This window comes from Odontesthes bonariensis, chromosome 2, assembly GCF_027942865.1.
Source record: "Odontesthes bonariensis isolate fOdoBon6 chromosome 2, fOdoBon6.hap1, whole genome shotgun sequence".
Classification (NCBI taxonomy): Eukaryota; Metazoa; Chordata; class Actinopteri; order Atheriniformes; family Atherinopsidae; genus Odontesthes; species Odontesthes bonariensis.
In genome coordinates, this window is record NC_134507.1 from 35,724,888 (window position 1) to 35,743,391 (window position 18,504).

General features: G+C 46.4%; 7 non-coding genes and 5 pseudogenes across 7 annotated transcripts; 8 read left to right on the forward strand and 4 right to left on the reverse strand.

The window, feature by feature from the left end:
- The first annotated feature begins 446 nt into the window (after positions 1–446).
- Positions 447–623, forward strand: LOC142370287 (U2 spliceosomal RNA; annotated as a pseudogene).
- A 364-nt stretch (positions 624–987) lies between these two features.
- LOC142373407 (5S ribosomal RNA) lies at positions 988–1,106 on the forward strand. The gene has a single exon (XR_012768477.1). It is a non-coding gene; the product is annotated as a 5S ribosomal RNA (ribosomal RNA).
- Positions 1,107–1,720: 614 nt separating this feature from the next.
- LOC142374165 (U5 spliceosomal RNA) lies at positions 1,721–1,825 on the forward strand (annotated as a pseudogene).
- Positions 1,826–7,762: 5,937 nt separating this feature from the next.
- LOC142370234 (U2 spliceosomal RNA) lies at positions 7,763–7,940 on the forward strand (annotated as a pseudogene).
- A 364-nt stretch (positions 7,941–8,304) lies between these two features.
- On the forward strand, positions 8,305–8,423 carry LOC142373470 (5S ribosomal RNA). Its single transcript, XR_012768502.1, has one exon. It is a non-coding gene; the product is annotated as a 5S ribosomal RNA (ribosomal RNA).
- A 605-nt stretch (positions 8,424–9,028) lies between these two features.
- LOC142373338 (U5 spliceosomal RNA) lies at positions 9,029–9,141 on the forward strand. The gene has a single exon (XR_012768457.1). It is a non-coding gene; the product is annotated as a U5 spliceosomal RNA (small nuclear RNA).
- A 304-nt stretch (positions 9,142–9,445) lies between these two features.
- LOC142366797 (U2 spliceosomal RNA) lies at positions 9,446–9,636 on the forward strand. The gene has a single exon (XR_012766880.1). It is a non-coding gene; the product is annotated as a U2 spliceosomal RNA (small nuclear RNA).
- Positions 9,637–10,031: 395 nt separating this feature from the next.
- On the forward strand, positions 10,032–10,150 carry LOC142373527 (5S ribosomal RNA). Its single transcript, XR_012768514.1, has one exon. It is a non-coding gene; the product is annotated as a 5S ribosomal RNA (ribosomal RNA).
- Positions 10,151–13,905: 3,755 nt separating this feature from the next.
- LOC142366596 (U1 spliceosomal RNA) lies at positions 13,906–14,048 on the reverse strand (annotated as a pseudogene).
- Positions 14,049–14,595: 547 nt separating this feature from the next.
- On the reverse strand, positions 14,596–14,759 carry LOC142365853 (U1 spliceosomal RNA). Its single transcript, XR_012766666.1, has one exon. It is a non-coding gene; the product is annotated as a U1 spliceosomal RNA (small nuclear RNA).
- A 548-nt stretch (positions 14,760–15,307) lies between these two features.
- Positions 15,308–15,471, reverse strand: LOC142365881 (U1 spliceosomal RNA). The gene has a single exon (XR_012766671.1). It is a non-coding gene; the product is annotated as a U1 spliceosomal RNA (small nuclear RNA).
- Positions 15,472–16,019: 548 nt separating this feature from the next.
- LOC142366537 (U1 spliceosomal RNA) lies at positions 16,020–16,194 on the reverse strand (annotated as a pseudogene).
- Positions 16,195–18,504: the final 2,310 nt, after the last annotated feature.

Sequence of the window (18,504 nt, forward strand, 5' to 3'; positions counted from 1 at the left end):
GAGCTACACACAAAAAGGTCAAAGCAGCGACGGCCTGGCTCTCCGGGTGAGGCAGGTGGGAAGGAGCAACAGGGTGGGGATCTCCTCTGAGCACCACGACAGGATCCCGAGAGACCTACTGTTTGGGGGAGCGAAATGAGTTTCCCTGGGTAGGGACTCACTGCGCTCCTGCACAAAAAATGGACTTGGAAGAGAGCATTTTAACTAATGCACTCCTTTTTAAAGAAACTCAATACAAACTGCTACTCGCATGAGAACTACTTCACATGTAGCTTTGAACCTTAGACGACATTGACTTTATCTGTAATATCCCATGAAAAAACTTGTTTTATTGTTGTTTTAAATGTGGTTATACAGATTACACTTATTTATTGATGTTTTTATTCATAGGTAAAACATATGTCTTAAATATGAAGTTTTTATGAAAATGTGATGTATTAGTGTCAATAAATTTTTTCAAAAGAAAAAAATCTGTTCTTATCAGTTTAATATCTGATACGTCCTCTATATGAGGACTACATATTAAATGGATTTTTAGGCACAGGGGTTGAAAAAGGGGCTTGCTCCGTTCACTCCACGCATCGACCCGGTACTGCAGTGCCGCCGGGAACGGTGCACTCTTCCCAACTCTTGTGAAATAACAAAACCAGCGGTACATGGTGGTGGTTTCAGGGAGCCATTGTATTCTGACTTCTAAAATGGAACTATAATCTTTAGAAAAGACGCAGTTTATGAGCACGTCGTGGGATTGAGCTTCCCTGGTTTCTCTGTATGACCATGAACACCAAACTACACACAGAGAACAGAGGAGCTTGACAGACACACACTAAGTTATCTGAGAGTCCCATTTTCAGCTGCAGAGAACAATCACATCAGGGAAGTCGACGTGCAGGCTCAACATCAGCCTCTCAAGCCAACTCTCTGGTAAAATAGGGGCAACGTATGGTTCCAGCACCTATGTAACACATATTTGTCACGGGGACTGTGGCTTACGGCCACACCGCCCTGAACACGCCCGATCTCGTCCGAACTCGGAAGCCAAGCAGGGTCGGGCCTGGTTAGTACTTGGATGGGAGACCGCTTGGGAATACCAGGTGCTGTAAGCATTTTTCTCTCTTCTCTTCTCTTCTCTCTGCATGTCTTTTGTTGAAACATCTGTTGATCACCCTGTGCTCCATCTTGCTGATCCTGGATCTGCTAAGGTGTCCCAGGTCATGGTTGCCTTTGATCCTCATACATTTAACTTTGTCCTGACAAAGGAGCAGTTCCAAAAAGTCAAACAGGGACTGCCTTTGCATTTGACGCAGTCAAACTGCATGCGCCTGGAGAAGCCAAAAGGCTTACAGCACCTGGTATTCCCAGGCGGTCTCCCCATCCAAGTACTAACCAGGCCCGACTCTGCTTAGCTTCTGAGATAAAACTCTGGCTTTTAGTCTGCGAAAAGAGAGTGAAAGTGAACTCCACTTTGAGATGGCTCTGGGATTGGGCCGACTGGGAGAATTGCTTGAAAAAAACCTCTACACCCAATGAGCGGTCAGAACAAAGCCTCAAGACCCCTAGTCTTTTGCACAGAGTAAAAGACAAAGCAGCCATTGAATAGGGCCCGATTGTTCCTACCTGGTCGGCCGAGGAGCCAGCGTCTCAACCAAGCAAAGCTCACCGTGGGGAAGGTGGCTATGCCAACTAGCCTGATGCACTGCTCCCGCAGTGTCAAATACTCGTACTCTGGTTTCTCTTCATAACGTACAAGTCTTTCGCCTTTTACTAAAGACTTCCGTGGAGGGCAGCATTAATGAGTTGTTTCTATTTTTGGAAGGTTTTACCTTTGCGGGTGAAGCCCATTCTGTCTGTGCAAAGGAAATCTTCTTGCTGTGCCAAGTGACTTCTCGGAGTAGAGTCACCTTATTTCTTGAGACCGTGCCCATGTTCAAAGCTGGAGCGCTAAATTGTTGTTGTTTGAATGGTGCTCAGTGGAGCGGGCGGGAGTGCAAAGTTGTACCATCTGAAACGGCTGAAGAGTGCTCACTGCAGCGGGTGGGCGGAGGTGCAAAGTGACGCTTTGTAGGCAAAAAAAGAGCACCGCCACAAGTGCGCATTGTGCCAGGAAGGGCTCTCGGACGTGAAACAGTGGAGGGTTATCGCTTCTCGGCCTTTTGGCTAAGACTGCGATCGCCTCCTTTGGGTGGACTATTTTATGCCTTTTTGGCATCAAATTTTCTCGCTTTGGAGGTTCTTCTTTGCGTTTGATCAAAGTATTCCAAGTCTATTGTAGTTGGAGTTCTTTGTATTTAAATTTTCTTGTATTACCCTTTTTTCCCAGGTATTTACTTTTTGAAAGAGTTTCAGCTGAAACAAGGTCAGTGGCTTTGTTCCGTTTTTTTTTAGAGGAAGGTAAGTATCCATTTTTAGTACCTTTTAATCCACTTTTTTTTCTTTTATTGGGTTTTAGTGTGATATTTATTAGTGTTCTTTTAAGCATTTTATTTAAAAACTGTTTGTGGTGCCTCCATCATGTCGGCAAACTATGCTGGCATGAGGAGGCACCACAGCGCTAGATTTTTGTTTAAAGAAAATGAAGGAAAGCTCATAGAGATGTCCAGATTGGACTTCTCTCGGAAGCTAATCCAAAAAACATTGAACTTTAAGCCAGACGATTTAAATTGCATCCTGTCATTGCCTTTTAACATAGGTTTCGATGTCAGTTTTCGCACTGCAGCTTTGCTGCAGGAGTTTTGGACAAGATTTGAAAATGTGCAAGCCCAGTTTTCTGCGTTTACTATTGAGAAACTTACTGACAATACTCTGAAGACAGTAATTGTCAGAATGTTCAATGAAATGGTGAACGCAGAAGATATCTGTATATGGTTGGGAAGATTCTGCACTGTTAAAGGCCAGGCAATGAAGGTGAGGGATGTCGACGGCATCTGGAACTGCGCCTGGAGGGTCCCCATCCAACAATGGCAAGACCCCCAGGGCTTCCAGGGCCTGAGACATCTCCCATCAATGATTGTCTTGGGAGAAAACAGAGGCTACATCCACTACCAGGGACAGCCCAAACTCTGCCGCAAGTGTGGGGAGCACGGGCACCTGGTGGAGGCCTGCACGAAGGTGTTTTGTGGCAAATGTAGAGGAATCGGTCACACCTTCGAAGAGTGTACAAATGGCAGAAAGTGCAATCTCTGTGGAGAATCAAACCACCTCTTCAGAGATTGCCCAAAATCTTTTGCCAACAAATTGAAATCCAAAAAACCGCGAGAAGGAAATGGAGGGCAGACCGAGGCAGTTAACGAGCTACTTGAAACAGCTGGGCTGGAAAATTCAAACTTCCCGCCAAAATCCCTGAATGGTGGACAGCAGTCAGGTGAGGCCGAGGAGGGGGAGGGGCCTGCTACACCCCCACCAATGGAGAGCTCTGGAGAGGAGGAGGAGGTGGTGCAGGCAGAAGGCGGAGCTAGTTCAGAATGTGAAGAAGTCCAATCACAGGATGATAGCGAGGATGCCTCCCTCCCCGATGCCCAGCAAACAAAGAGGCTTGCATCAGAATTTTCCTCTGATTCTCCTATAGTCTCAGAGAAGAGGGGAAGAGCTGGGACTACCTCAGACAGTTCATCTGTGGAGGAGCCCAGAGTCTTCCCCTCCAATTCACCAAATGAGGTCTCTTTTTTAAATGTAGTTCTGCAATCAACCCCTAGAGACTCAAAGTTTAACAAAACCTTGCAACAGAGGCCAACCCCCAGAGTCCGACCGGGAAATAGAGCTCAACACCCTCGCCTCTCACCTGTAGAAGTGAAGGAAGAGCTCCGTTCACAAGAAATTACATAACTGCTTTTAAGACATTTTAAATGTTTTAACCCTCATTTAGTCTTTTAAGATGTCATACCTGTTGTTTTTAACCATACTCATGACACTCACTCTCTCAACTATTAATGTGAGAAGTGTAAAGTCGAAAGTTAGAGCCCACAGTGTTTTATCCTTTCTTAGTTCTTTTAAGTCAGATGTTCTTTTAATACAGGAATGCGGCCTACCGTTTTTAAAGCACTACAGACAGTGGGAGGAGATGTGGCCACAGACATCATTGTGGAGTGGATCCAACCAAAACAAAAATGACGGAGTGGCCATTTTGATCAAAAACCCTCAGGTTCTGGTGAAGGGCAGCACTGTGGTGAGAGACGGACGGGCACTTTTAGCATATTTGACTTTTATGGGACAAGATTTTAACCTCTTAAATATTTATGGCTTTAACGAAAAAAATGACCGGTATGACCTTTTAGAAGACCTGCAGTCCCACATGCTAGGTAGGGCACCACTAGTTTTAGGGGGTGATTTTAACTGTATTTTAAGCAGGAGTGACAGAAAAAGAGCAGGGGAATTTTTTAAAGTTGACAAAACATCGGTTTTATTACAGGGCATATGCAAGGATTTTAAACTTCAGGACTGTTTTAGGACCATGCATCCCAGAGAGGAGGGCTTCACCTGGTTCAGTGGTGATGGCACCAAAGCCTCTCGTATAGACTACCTTTTTACACGGGACTGCCCACCAACCGATGCTAGATTGACCCCCGTTTTCTTCTCTGATCACCTGATGCTTTCCTGCACCCTATCACTCTCTTCGGGTGTGACTTCCGGAAGTGGTCTGTGGAAACTAAACTGCTCCCTTTTAGAAGAAAATGAAATAGTTAGTCAGTACCGGGAGCAGTACCACGAGTGGCAGACCCTTCAAGACTTTTACGATACACGTGCACACTGGTGGGAAATGGTGAAGGAAAAGACCCAGACTTTCTTTAGACAGGCAGGTAGGAGAAAAAAGAATAGGGAAAACAGACGCATGATGGGACTGCAGAAGCGACTACAGCGCTATTTTAAATTAAACCAACAAGGGATGGATTTTAAAGATGAAATTAAACAAGTGAAAACAGAGATGTCGATTTTAGCAGATATTAAAAGTAAGGGTGTCATTTTAAGAAGCAGGGAACGAGAAATAGAGGAAGGAGAGAAGTGCACAAGGTATTTTTTTTAAGAAAATTGTGAATAAAGGGGGGGCAATTTTAAAGCTAACAAAAGAGAACGGGTGCACAGTTGATTCAATGGAAGAAATTAAAGAAGCTGTTGAACAATTTTATCGTGAACTGTACGAGCAAAAACCTGTTGAAATGGACACCATGACAGAAGTTTTAAATTTCATAGAAAAAACAGTAAAAGACAGTGTGCTTTTAACCCAAGATTTTACAATTTCAGAGTTAAATAAATGTTTTACAAATTTTAAGAAAGGGAAGTCCCCAGGACAAGATGGACTTCCCTTGGAATTTTATTTGACCTTTTGGGATATTTTAGCACCTGACTTGTTTACTGTTTTTATGGAATTTGAGCAACTTGACCGACTTCCTGACAGTTTTAGAGCAGGGATAGTGACTCTTCTTCACAAAAAAAAAGACAAGACTGACTTGAAGAATTGGAGACCGATTACACTTTTAAACTTTGACTGTAAACTTTTTAGTAAACTTTTAGCCTCACGTATGTCCTTGTTTTTAGAAGACCTGATTCACCCGGATCAAGCCTGTGCCATCCCGGGGAGGAAGATAACCGACAGCCTCGTACTGATCCGAGACACCATCTGTTATGCGAGAGACAGAAACATTCGGCTAGCAGTCCTAAATTTAGACTTTGAGAAAGCCTTTGATCGGGTCTCGCACCAGTACCTTTTCCAGGTACTGCAAAAAATGGGGTTCCCAGAAAGGTTTATAGCTTGGGTGGGTCTGCTGTACCGGGGCATTACCAGCAAATTCCTTGTTAACGGGCATCTGACAAAAGCAGTAAACATCCACTGCGGTGTCCGTCAGGGTTGTCCGTTATCTGCCCTCCTCTACATCATCTGTGTGGAACCACTGGCACAGAGCTTGAGAAGGGACCACCGAATCATTGGGGTGAGAGTCCCGGGGAGCGGGGGACTATCGACAAAGTGTGTTTTATATATGGACGACGTGAACATTTTATGTACAGACCTAATATCCATCAACAGGACTCTGGACTTGACTGACTGGTATGGAAGGGCCTCTGGGGCAAAACTAAACAGAAACAAGACCCAAGCCCAATTTTACGGGCCATGGACAGCGACTGAGACTGCAGGACTCCCCGTGACTATAACCCAGACAAAACAGAAAATACTGGGGATTAATTTTGACAAGGAAGGGGGAGGGACATCAAACTGGCCAGACGTGGTAGGGAAAGTAAAACAAAGACTAGGATACTGGGGACTTAGAGGACTGACCATTGAAGGAAAGGTTTTAATCATCAAAGCCGTGATTTTACCTTTGCTTTTACTAATCAGTTCTGTTTTTATCCCACCTAGAAAAGTGCTTTTAGACCTGGACCGAGCCATTTTTTATTTTCTGTGGGGCTCCAAGTGGGAAAGACTGAGGAGAGATGTAATGAAGAAACAAAAAGAGAAAGGAGGAAAAGGAGTGCCTGATTTTTATTTGTTTTTAGGAAGCAGATACACTACACTGCACATCCTACAGGCCACAGACCCATCCGGAAACCCCAAAACTAAAGCAATGACACGATTCTGGATGGGTTCTTACCTCAGAAGACTGAAGATTTTACCCACCGACCTAAAAGTGCCTGTGTCTTTTAGCCTGCCACCATCCTATGCTTTTATCCAGACGTTCTTAAAGCATTTTAACTTGGAGGCAGAGGAGTTGCATGTTTTAACAAACCACCGCTCTTTGATTTCTGTTGTGCAGGAGCGGGAACCAGTGAGTCCAGTGCGTGGGCTCGCGTTCGGCGAGCCCTCAACAGTTTGGTGCAACGTCAACCATTCCGCTCTCTCAAACAGACTCCGGGACCTGTCGTGGATGGTGGCTCATGAGATCCTCCCAGTCAGGTCCGTTATGCACTCCCGGGGCATGTCAGCGATCTCAACCTGCCCGCGACCTGGTTGTGGCGCGCCCGAGTCGGTGAGGCACCTGCTCTGGGAGTGCAGCGCTGCTGCAGACCAGTGGGCAACAGCCGGCTCCTTGCAATTCCCGTACTTGCCAGCAAGGGAGGTCCTCACAGCACAACTCGTGCTCTATGGGGTGAGCCAAACAAAAATAAAAAAGAATGACTTTGCCAAGCAGTGGCTCACCCTAGCCGCTATGAAAGACGCCATGTGGACCTCCAGGAACTTGCTGGTGAGGAAGCGCATGCAGATCCCCCCCGTGGCTGTGATCCGGATGGCCGCAGCGGCGGCTCAAGCGGCCGGAGCTGCAGGCGGTGGGCCTAGGACACATCCACAAAGAAGAATCGCCTCTGTGCCCATTCGGATGAAGGAGCCGGAGCTACACACAAAAAGGTCAAAGCAGCGACGGCCTGGCTCTCCGGGTGAGGCAGGTGGGAAGGAGCAACAGGGTGGGGATCTCCTCTGAGCACCACGACAGGATCCCGAGAGACCTACTGTTTGGGGGAGCGAAATGAGTTTCCCTGGGTAGGGACTCACTGCGCTCCTGCACAAAAAATGGACTTGGAAGAGAACATTTTAACTAATGCACTCCTTTTTAAAGACACTCAATACAAACTGCTACTCGCATGAGAACTACTTCAAATGTAACTTTTTACCTTAGACAACATTGACCTTATCTGTAATATCCCATGAAAAACTTGTTTTATTGTTGTTTGTTTTAAATGTGGTTATACAGATTACACTTATTTATTGATGTTTTTATTCATAGGTAAAACATATGTCTTAAATATGAAGTTTTTATGAAAATGTGATGTATTAGTGTCAATAAATTTTTTTTCAAAAGAAAAAATCTGTTCTTATCAGTTTAATATCTGATACGTCCTCTATATGAGGACTACATATTAAATGGATTTTTAGGCACAGGGGTTGAAAAAGGGGCTTGCTCCGTTCACTCCACGCATCGACCCGGTACTGCAGTGCCGCCGGGAACGGTGCACTCTTCCCAACTCTTGTGAAATAACAAAACCAGCGGTACATGGTGGTAGTTTCAGGGAGCCATTGTATTCTGACTTCTAAAATGGAGCTATAATCTTTAGAAAAGACGCAGTTTATGAGCACGTCGTGGGATTGAGCTTCCCTGGTTTCTCTGTATGACCATGAACACCAAACTACACACAGAGAACAGAGGAGCTTGACAGACACACACTAAGTTATCTGAGAGTCCCATTTTCAGCTGCAGAGAAAAAACACATCAGGGAAGTCGACGTGCAGGCTCAACATCAGCCTCTCAAGCCAACTCTCTGGTAAAATAGGGGCAACGTATGGTTCCAGCACCTATGTAACACATATTTGTCACGGGGACTGTGGCTTACGGCCACACCGCCCTGAACACGCCCGATCTCGTCCGAACTCGGAAGCCAAGCAGGGTCGGGCCTGGTTAGTACTTGGATGGGAGACCGCTTGGGAATACCAGGTGCTGTAAGCATTTTTCTCTCTTCTCTCTGCATGTCTTTTGTTGAAACATCTGTTGATCACCCTGTGATCCATCTTGCTGATCCTGGATCTGCTAAGGTGTCCCAGGTCATGGTTGCCTTTGATCCTCATACATTTAACTTTGTCCTGACAAAGGAGCAGTTCCAAAAAGTCAAACAGGGACTGCCTTTGCATTTGACGCAGTCAAACTGCATGCGCCTGGAGAAGCCAAAAGGCTTACAGCACCTGGTATTCCCAGGCGGTCTCCCCATCCAAGTACTAACCAGGCCCGACTCTGCTTAGCTTCTGAGATAAAACTCTGGCTTTTTAGTCTGCGAAAAGAGAGTGAAAGTGAACTCCACTTTGAGATGGCTCTGGGATTGGGCCGACTGGGAGAATTGCTTGAAAAAAACCTCCACACCCAATGAGCGGTCAGAACAAAGCCTCAAGACCCCTAGTCTTTTGCACAGAGTAAAAGACAAAGCAGCCATTGAATAGGGCCCGATTGTTCCTACCTGGTCGGCCGAGGAGCCAGCGTCTCAACCAAGCAAAGCTCACCGTGGGGAAGGTGGCTATGCCAACTAGCCTGATGCACTGCTCCCGCAGTGTCAAATACTCGTACTCTGGTTTCTCTTCATAACGTACAAGTCTTTCGCCTTTTACTAAAGACTTCCGTGGAGAGCAGCATTAATGAGTTGTTTCTATTTTTGGAAGGCTTTACCTTTGCGGGTGAAGCCCATTCTGTCTGTGCAAAGGAAATCTTCTTGCTGTGCCAAGTGACTTCTCGGAGTAGAGTCACCTTATTTCTTGAGACCGTGCCCATGTTCAAAGCTGGAGCGCTAAATTGTTGTTGTTTGAATGGTGCTCAGTGGAGCGGACGGGAGTGCAAAGTTGTACCATCTGAAACGGCTGAAGAGTGCTCACTGCAGCGGGTGGGCGGAGGTGCAAAGTGACGCTTTGTAGGCAAAACAAGAGCACCGCCACAAGTGCGCATTGTGCCAGGAAGGGCTCTCGGACGTGAAACAGTGGAGGGTTATCGCTTCTCGGCCTTTTGGCTAAGATCAAGTGTAGTATCTGTTCTTATCAGTTTAATATCTGATACGTCCTCTATATGAGGACTACATATTAAATGGATTTTTAGACACAGGGGTTGAAAAAGGGGCTTGCTCCGTTCGCTCCACGCATCGACCCGGTACTGCAGTGCCGCCGGGAACGGTGCACTCTTCCCAACTCTTGTGAAATAACAAAACCAGCGGTACATGGTGGTAGTTTCAGGGAGCCATTGTATTCTGACTTCTAAAATGGAACTATAATCTTTAGAAAAGACGCAGTTTATGAGCACGTCCCACGACGTGCTCATAAACTGCGTCCCTGGTTGCGTCCCTGCGTTCCCTGGTTTCTCTGTATGACCATGAACACCAAACTACACACAGAGAACAGAGGAGCTTGACAGACACACACTAAGTTATCTGAGAGTCCCATTTTCAGCTGCAGAGAACAATCACATCAGGGAAGTCGACGTGCAGGCTCAACATCAGCCTCTCAAGCCAACTCTCTGGTAAAATAGGGGCAACGTATGGTTCCAGCACCTATGTAACACATATTTGTCACGGGGACTGTGGCTTACGGCCACACCGCCCTGAACACGCCCGATCTCGTCCGAACTCGGAAGCCAAGCAGGGTCGGGCCTGGTTAGTACTTGGATGGGAGACCGCTTGGGAATACCAGGTGCTGTAAGCATTTTTCTCTTCTCTCTGCATGTCTTTTGTTGAAACATCTGTTGTGACACATATTTCTGAATAATATGCATCCTATTCTAATACAAAGCTTTTATACTAGTCTCATGCCATTACTACATGGAACAATTTTCTATTAATATCCCATAGTTATACAGATTTATAACTACAGTAATGCAACCGTGTCAGCCTCTGTGCTTTTTTCCCCTCTATAACTTGTAAACTAAACAACTGGTTATACTATACAGGATGGCTGTGTGTGTGTGTGTTAGTGTGTGTGTGTCTGTCTGTGTGTGTTTACAGAAGCAAATGGATCCTCTGATGCCTGTGCTGTCCATCCTGGACACAAGCTTCCCTAAGGACAGGCAGCAGTGTGTGCTTGGGATGACCAAGGAGGCCAAGGACTTCCTTAAGGCACATGCACGGGACCGTGAGACAGTGGACAGTAGGCTGAGAGACTAAGACAAGGCTTACAAAGAAGGTGAGAAGAGTGCATGCACAACCCTGTGCTTACAACTGCACTACTGTCTAGACATGATTACTTTAATTTTGTTCCCCCTTATTTATCTGTCTACAGCTTTGAAGAAATGCCAGATCGTCACACCCTCTCCAACTGAGGCGCATGTCCTGGGGCAGCTGGTGATGACCTTTGGCCAGTACACCAGCAAGAGCTTCAAGTGGCTGGTCGAGAATGATGTCGGCTACTGCAAATAGTAAGTGTGGTACACTAAATGTGATCGCCATGTGAATAGTGTTATAACTTAATAGTACTGTATCACTATGTTACATTACTATGCCATTTCAGCATCGTCGACCGCCACATGAAGGAGATGAGGCACCCTGAGAAGAGGAAGACCATCAACGACGAGTGGCTGAAGGAGCAGCTGGTCAAGTACGCGCACCTCTTCACCACCGTCTCGTGCCACCTGGAGGTGAATGTGGACCGGGCCATCTATGGACAGGGGAGGTTCAAGTCGTTCACCTCCCTGGAGATGTGGCAGTGGTACAGCCTGCACAAGAGGCTCCTGGCGGATCCTCAGGCTGGCAGCGACGCTGAGAGGAAGAGGGCGCAGGAGGCCTACACGTCGGTGACACAGTGGCTCATCATGAAGGAAGATGACACCAATTCAAAGGCCCTGAAGAGGTTCAGAAAGTACATTATGGACAAGGAGGTATGTGTGCAGGTGAACATGTGTATAAAGAAATAACATAACAAATGTATTGAGCACAACTGAAATGTAATATTCCTCCTAATACCTCAGCAGGGTGTAGCCACTCCTTCCACCGCATCTGCTTCCTCCAGCAAGCCCCCAGCAGCATCTGCAGCAGCAGCAGCAGCAGCAGCAGCACCACCCACCACCAGCAAGGCCCTCCATCACCTCCTCCTCCTGCATCTCCCTCCATCACCAGCAAGGCCCCAGCAGCATCTGCAGCAGCAGCAGCAGCAGCAGCAGCAGCAGCAGCAGCAGCACCCACTGCCACCATCAGCAAGGCCCCTCAATCACCTCCTCCTCCTGCACCTCCCTCTATCACCAGCAAGAATCGTCCATCAGCCACACCTACCTCCACCACAAAGCCCCCTTCAGCACCAGCAGCAGCAGCAGCATCCCCCACCACCACCGCGAAACCGAAGAAGAAGGCCTCCTCCAAGTCGGCTGCCCCAACACCATCGCCTGCCACCCCAGCATCCCGTGCAGCTGTGCCCACCTCTTCACCGGTACCCTCCTTCTTTGCGCCCCGTCCATCAGCCACCACTGCCAGCTCAGCAGACCCCAGCTGGGAAGACGACGCTCTGCTTGTGGAGGCTCTGTCCACCTACGAAACACAAGGTACATATTCATTTAACACAAGTTGTATTAGTTTACTGGCTAATAGCACACAGATCGTGCATGTCACATCCAGTGGGCTGCTGTAATGAAAAGCCTCATTCCACAGTGTGGATATACTATAATCAATGTGTTTTGGGTTTTTTTGTATTTACAGAGAGCCAGTCACAGGAGGCAGTTGGTGGTGAAGACGCCATCCTGTTTGAAGGATGGCACAAATCCTGGGAGGCTGAGGACAGCGGGCTGCCCGAGCAAGACATTAAGTGGCTGAAGGAGGATGAGGAGAGGGGGCTCTTTCTGAAGCCACGGCCCTTCTCTGACATGTACGGCAGGAAGAGGTGGAGGAAGGTCCTGGAGAGTGAAAAGATGTGGTTCCACCCTCCCGAGATGCCCGGTGTGGTGGATGGCAGCACGGTCCCCGTGGCAGACAGTTTCTTCCGACACCGCGTCTTCTTCTGGAGGCCAGTTGGTGTGTGGCGCTACAGCGTCCGCTGCACCGAGCCCGGCTGCCCTGCCAAGGACAACCCGAAGGCTTTCCTGTACCGCTGTGGCTACGGCAACAAGGTGAGGCCCATCTGTGACATCAACGGCTGGTAAATGACTGATACTGAGGCCCAGTGACTGATCTTGACTTGTCTGAACTTTTTTTTTCTCTTATCTTTGATGTCACTTTATGTTGTTGTTTGTGTATATAGTTTCCTGATTGCACTCCTACATGCACATGTATACAGTTCTCATTTTTATTGTTCACTTACACTTGATTTCTTGTTTGTTCCCATATCTGCTGTGGCACATACTCCACATGGCTCTTCTGTCTGCCGACTGCTCCTGGTCAGTCAGTCTGTCTGTCTCTCTCTCTCTCACACACACACACTTAATTTCAAATATCTTTTCATGACAAATGTGCACTATACATGTCTTCACTTTGTTTACCAAATGAGCATGCAACTTGTTTGTTCCCATATCTGCTGTTGCACATGGCTCTCTCTCCTGTCTGCCCACTGCTCCTGGTCAGTCAGTCTGTCTCTGTCTCACACACACACACTCTCCCTCCACCTCCACCTCACCCCCCCCCCCCCCCCCCCCCCCTTCTCGCTCTCTCTCCCCCTCACACACTTAATTTCAAATGTCTTGTCATGAAAAATGTGCACTATACATGTCTTAACTTTGTTTACTAAATGAGAATGCACTTGAATAAATGCACTTCAGCCCTTAAAGTGCCTTGAATCGCAGTAGCAGTGTGTTGTGTCATTTCTTATTCCAAGTCAACACTTTCAATGTTCTCCTTCAATCTATTCATTATAATGTAACCTACCAGTAATTATAATCATTCATGATATACCATCATCTGTAATAATAAACACATGAACAGCATACAACTGTGAAGAAATAAAAAAGTTTATTGACTTAATAGACAATGTTGCAGAGGTAACAGTGTGTCATTTCCCCCATAATCAATGTCTCTATCACCATGTAGGCCTCAAACCAGCGGGTCGACCAATGGGAAGACAAAAATAAGAGCTTTAGAGGTTTTGTTTACGTTCACATCCACATGTTTCTAAAAATAGCCACACCAATTAGTCTCGTGTCTTTTTTTAACCACCTTTTTCTTTTTTTCATACAATACCAAGTACCAGCTGGTGGGTGAAAATAAATAAATCACTCAAATGAAGTGATCAATAGACAGCAATGCAAGCATTAAAACATGATTCAATGTCCAACACTCCCAATTAGACAAAACACTTGTATAAAACAATCATTTAAGTCGTATTTTGTACATTTCCCTAGATTCACCCTGAAACAAAACTTCACCTCATAGCCTGGCAGCTTTTGACAGCTAATTGACCAATAGTACAGCATGCCCATGATTTCCCATCCCTCCCTCTCCATGGATTTGATTGACAAATCTTTTAGCCATTAATATGCCTTATATGTCTTACAGTCTACATCCGATTTTGCACTTTGTACGCGCTGAGGGCCGCTCGCAAGAGTCAGCACAGCCGGTGTGCAATGGCTGAGTCTCATCCTGGGTGAACCACCTTCTTGATCATGGTATCTCCCCTGCCAGGTAAGTATGAGTTGGAACTGTCAGAGGCTGACACCTCTTTTCCAGATGCCTCACTCGGCCGGACGGTGCAGCAAATTCAACTGTCTGCAGTGCCATGCCAGCAGCTAACCTGAATCTGAAAAGCTTGCAGATTAAAACAGTCCGGCTTTTCTTCATCTTTCTGATCAGTTCTTGTTTCAACAACCAAGGAACTTGGAGCACAAATTGATTTATTTTTCCACTCTCCCCATCTCTAGAGCCACACCCACCCACACTGGGAAAATTCTTAGTTGAGGCAAACCCTCACGGCTTAATATCTCCAGTGCAGAAATGCTGCCGTATTCTCATCTCGTTGTTGCCATCACTAAGGCAACGCCCACCTGCCTGGGGTGACTGCACTGTATGACCTCACCTGACACCTGCGCAGCTGCATATCAGCTGTGCAGACCTGCCGCAGCATTCAGCAAACCTTGCAAAACATGGGTTTTAAAGATGGAAAGGTGTCGTTAAAGCAGCAACGGCAGGACAAAAACCAAGGTAGAGTTGCCCAGGGATATTTACGTTATACAGTCAAATCAGGGGAGAGCTCGAACGCAGTCCCCCACTACCAGAAATTATGCAGTCGAGATTCCCACATTTGGGGAATTCGCAAGGGTCAGCACAGCCGGTGTGCAATGGCTGAGCCTCGTCCTGGGTGAACCACCTTCTTGATCATGGTATCTCCCCTGCCAGGTAAGTATGAGTTGGAACTGTCAGAGGCTGACACCTCTTTTCCAGGTGCCTCACTCGGCCGGACGGTGCAGCAAATTCAACTGTCTGCAGTGCCATGCCAGCAGCTAACCTGAATCTGAAAAGCTTGCAGATTAAAACACTCCGGCTTTTCTTCATCTTTCTGATCAGTTCTTGTTTCAACAACCAAGGAACTTGGAGCACAAATTGATTTAGTTTTTCCACTCTCCCCGTCTCTAGAGCCACACCCACCCACACTGGGAAAATTCTTAGTTGAGGCAAACCCTCACGGCTTAATATCTCCAGTGCAGAAATGCTGCCGTATTCTCATCTCGTTGTTGCCATCACTAAGGCAACGCCCACCTGCCTGGGGGGACTGCACTGTATGACCTCACCTGACAACTGCGCAGCTGCATATCAGCTGTGCAGACCTGCCGCAGCATTCAGCAAACCTTGCAAAACATGGGTTTTAAAGATGGAAAGGTGTCGTTAAAGCAGCAACGGCAGGACAAAAACCAAGGTTGAGTTGCCCAGGGATATTTACGTTATACAGTCAAATCAGGGGAGAGCGCGAACGCAGTCCCCCACTACCAGAAATTATGCAGTCGAGATTCCCACATTTGGAGAATTCGCAAGGGTCAGTACAGCCGGTGTGCAATGGCTGAGCCTCGTCCTGGGTGAACCACCTTCTTGATCATGGTATCTCCCCTGCCAGGTAAGTATGAGTTGGAACTGTCAGAGGCTGACACCTCTTTTCCAGATGCCTCACTCGGCCGGACGGTGCAGCAAATTCAACTGTCTGCAGTGCCATGACAGCAGCTAACCTGAATCTGAAAAGCTTGCAGATTAAAACAGTCTGGCTTTTCTTCATCTTTCTGATCAGTTCTTGTTTCAACAACCAAGGAACTTGGAGCACAAATTGATTTAGTTTTTCCACTCTCCCCGTCTCTAGAGCCACACCCACCCACACTGGGAAAATTCTTAGTTGAGGCAAACCCTCACGGCTTCATATCTCCAGTGCAGAAATGCTGCCGTATTCTCATCTCATTGTTGCCATCACTAAGGCAACGCCCACCTGCCTGGGGTGACTGCACTGTATGACCTCACCTGACAACTGCGCAGCTGCATATCAGCTGTGCAGACCTGCCGCAGCATTCAGCAAACCTTGCAAAACATGGGTTTTAAAGATGGAAAGGTGTCCTTAAAGCAGCAACGCCAGGACAAAAACCAAGGTAGAGTTGCCCAGGGATATTCACGTTATACAGTCAAATCAGGGGAGAGCGCGAACGCAGTCCCCCACTACCAGAAATTATGCAGTCGAGATTCCCACATTTGGGGAATTCGCAAGGGTCAGCACAACCGGTGTGCAATGGCTGAGCCTCGTCCTGGGTGTAGTGATGTTACCTCCAACACCGAAGCACGCTTCAAACTCGACAGGGTAGTTATAGTGAAGCAGTGTGCCGGAGCTTGCTTCATGTGACGTCACTGATGACGTTTGAACCACTTCACTGCTTCATTCAAACCGAGTCAGCTGACTGCTTCGAGTTGACAGCGGAGCTTTGAACATTTGCTGTGATTCAATGTATTCAAGATGGCTGAAGCCCCGGTTCATGTCCCCGTTCTACACGTATTATACGTTACGAACAGCTCACGTTTTTTGATATTCGGAGTTTTGGATTATTCTCTCATGGAGCAACCATCGAGGAAGCGTTCTTAAGTGTGGGAATATTTCGACCCAAACAGTTCCTTCAGCACACCAGCCTCCTCTGTTCCCTGTGACAGAGTATTTTCCAAAGCTGGAGAAATTGACTAAAAAAGAAAAAGAAACCGTTTGAGCCCTTCTACTGTGCAAAAACTTGTTTTCTTGAATAAAAACACCTGAAATAACACAAGCACCCTCTTTATTACACCAAGCACACTCCCAAAGAAAATATGAATGACAAACCAAAGATTTTCACATTGTTTTTAAATTATTATTCCATCCATCCATCCATCATCTTCCGCTGGCCCGGGGGTCGGGTCGCGGGGGCAGCAGCTTAAGCAGAGAAACCCAGACGTCCCTGTCCCCGGCCACTTCCTCCAGCTCTTCTGGGGGGACCCCAAGGCGTTCCCCTGCCAGAGATCCAACGTGTCCGGGGTCTTCCCCGGGGTCTCCTCCCAGTGGGACGTGTCTCACCAGGCGTCCAGGAGGCATCCTAACCAGATGCCCGAGCCACCTCATCTGACTCCTCTGGATGCAGAGGAGCAGCGGTTCTACTCCGAGCCCCTCCCGGATGACCGAGCTTCTCACCCTATCCACCTGTCCTGGCGGTGAATCGCCACGCAGCACACGCAACCGCCGGCAAAGCAAAATGAAGCATAAACGTCTCGAGCCATTAACACAAGCGCAAGACGCAAGCGCAAGGGCAGTTAAAAGAGGTATAACTCAGCCTTAAGGGAGAGCCAGACACCCTGCGGAGGAAATTAATTTCGGCCGCTTGTATTGGCGATCTCGTTCTTTCGGTCTCTACCCACAGCTCATGACCATAGGTGAGGATAGGAACATAGATTGACCGGTAAATCGAGAGCTTTTCCTTCTGGCTCAGCTGATGGCGCACCGATCCGCCTGTCAACCTCCCGCTGCATTCGTCCCTCACTCGTGAACAAGACCCCGAGATACTTGAACTCCTCCACTTGGGGAAGGATCTCATTCCTGACCCGGAGAGGGCAAATTATTATTTCATGGGTAAATTAATCAATCTTTAATGAGGTACTACAAACCCATATGTACATCACACATACATACGTGTTATTATCGTGTTATTATATGCATCACATTCGCAGGGCTTCATATGGTGCAACAATCGCTACGCCAGTAGATGTCACCCAAGGGAATTGAATGAAGCTTTGAGTAGTGAACCACTTTATGACACAATGGTTTAAAATGATTCAATGCTTCAAAAAGCCTCGTTTTGCCATCACTAAGAAACGTGGAAGTCAGTTGTCAGTTGTGTATGCATGCCTGAGTGTGTGAATGTGTAAGCTATCACAAAGCAACAAAAATAGCCGCCGCCCTGCAAGTCAAAGGCAAGTCAGGAGGGATCGAAACTGGCAAGACAGGAGCTTTTGAAGCACAAGCCCCAGGTGTGCTCAATCAGTCTGACAAGCACTCCTTACTCTCTGCAGAAGGGAAGAAGCACTAAAGAGAACCGGGACATCTAGTGGAGCGGAGGGGTCGTCACAATATACATACATATTTAAATTATATTAAATTATTATATTATATTTTATATTACTATATGTGTATTAGAATTAAACTATTGAAATATCATGGTATTTATAATAGCAGCAGGTGTTTGGATGTTTGTTTACATTTGTCTTCTGTATCAGAAGTTTTTGTTTGTGAAATGACTTTTTATTGTCAATTGCACTGTTGCTTGGATGTGAAAATCTTATGAGCATGATTGTATATATATATATATATATATATATATATATATATATATATATATATATATATATATATATATATACCTATATTTAAATTATATTATATTGTATGTATATGTATATCATATATGTGTTATTCCATCACACATAATACTGAGTCATTATATTATGGTATTTATATTAGACTATTTAAATATTTTGAGATATGTATACTTTACTGCTATAGAAATATAGAAAGCTGCAGCTGTTTTGATGTTTGTTCACCATTGTCTTTTTTTGTAATGTTGTTTCTTGTCAATTGCACTGTTCAAGGTGGTTTCTCAATGC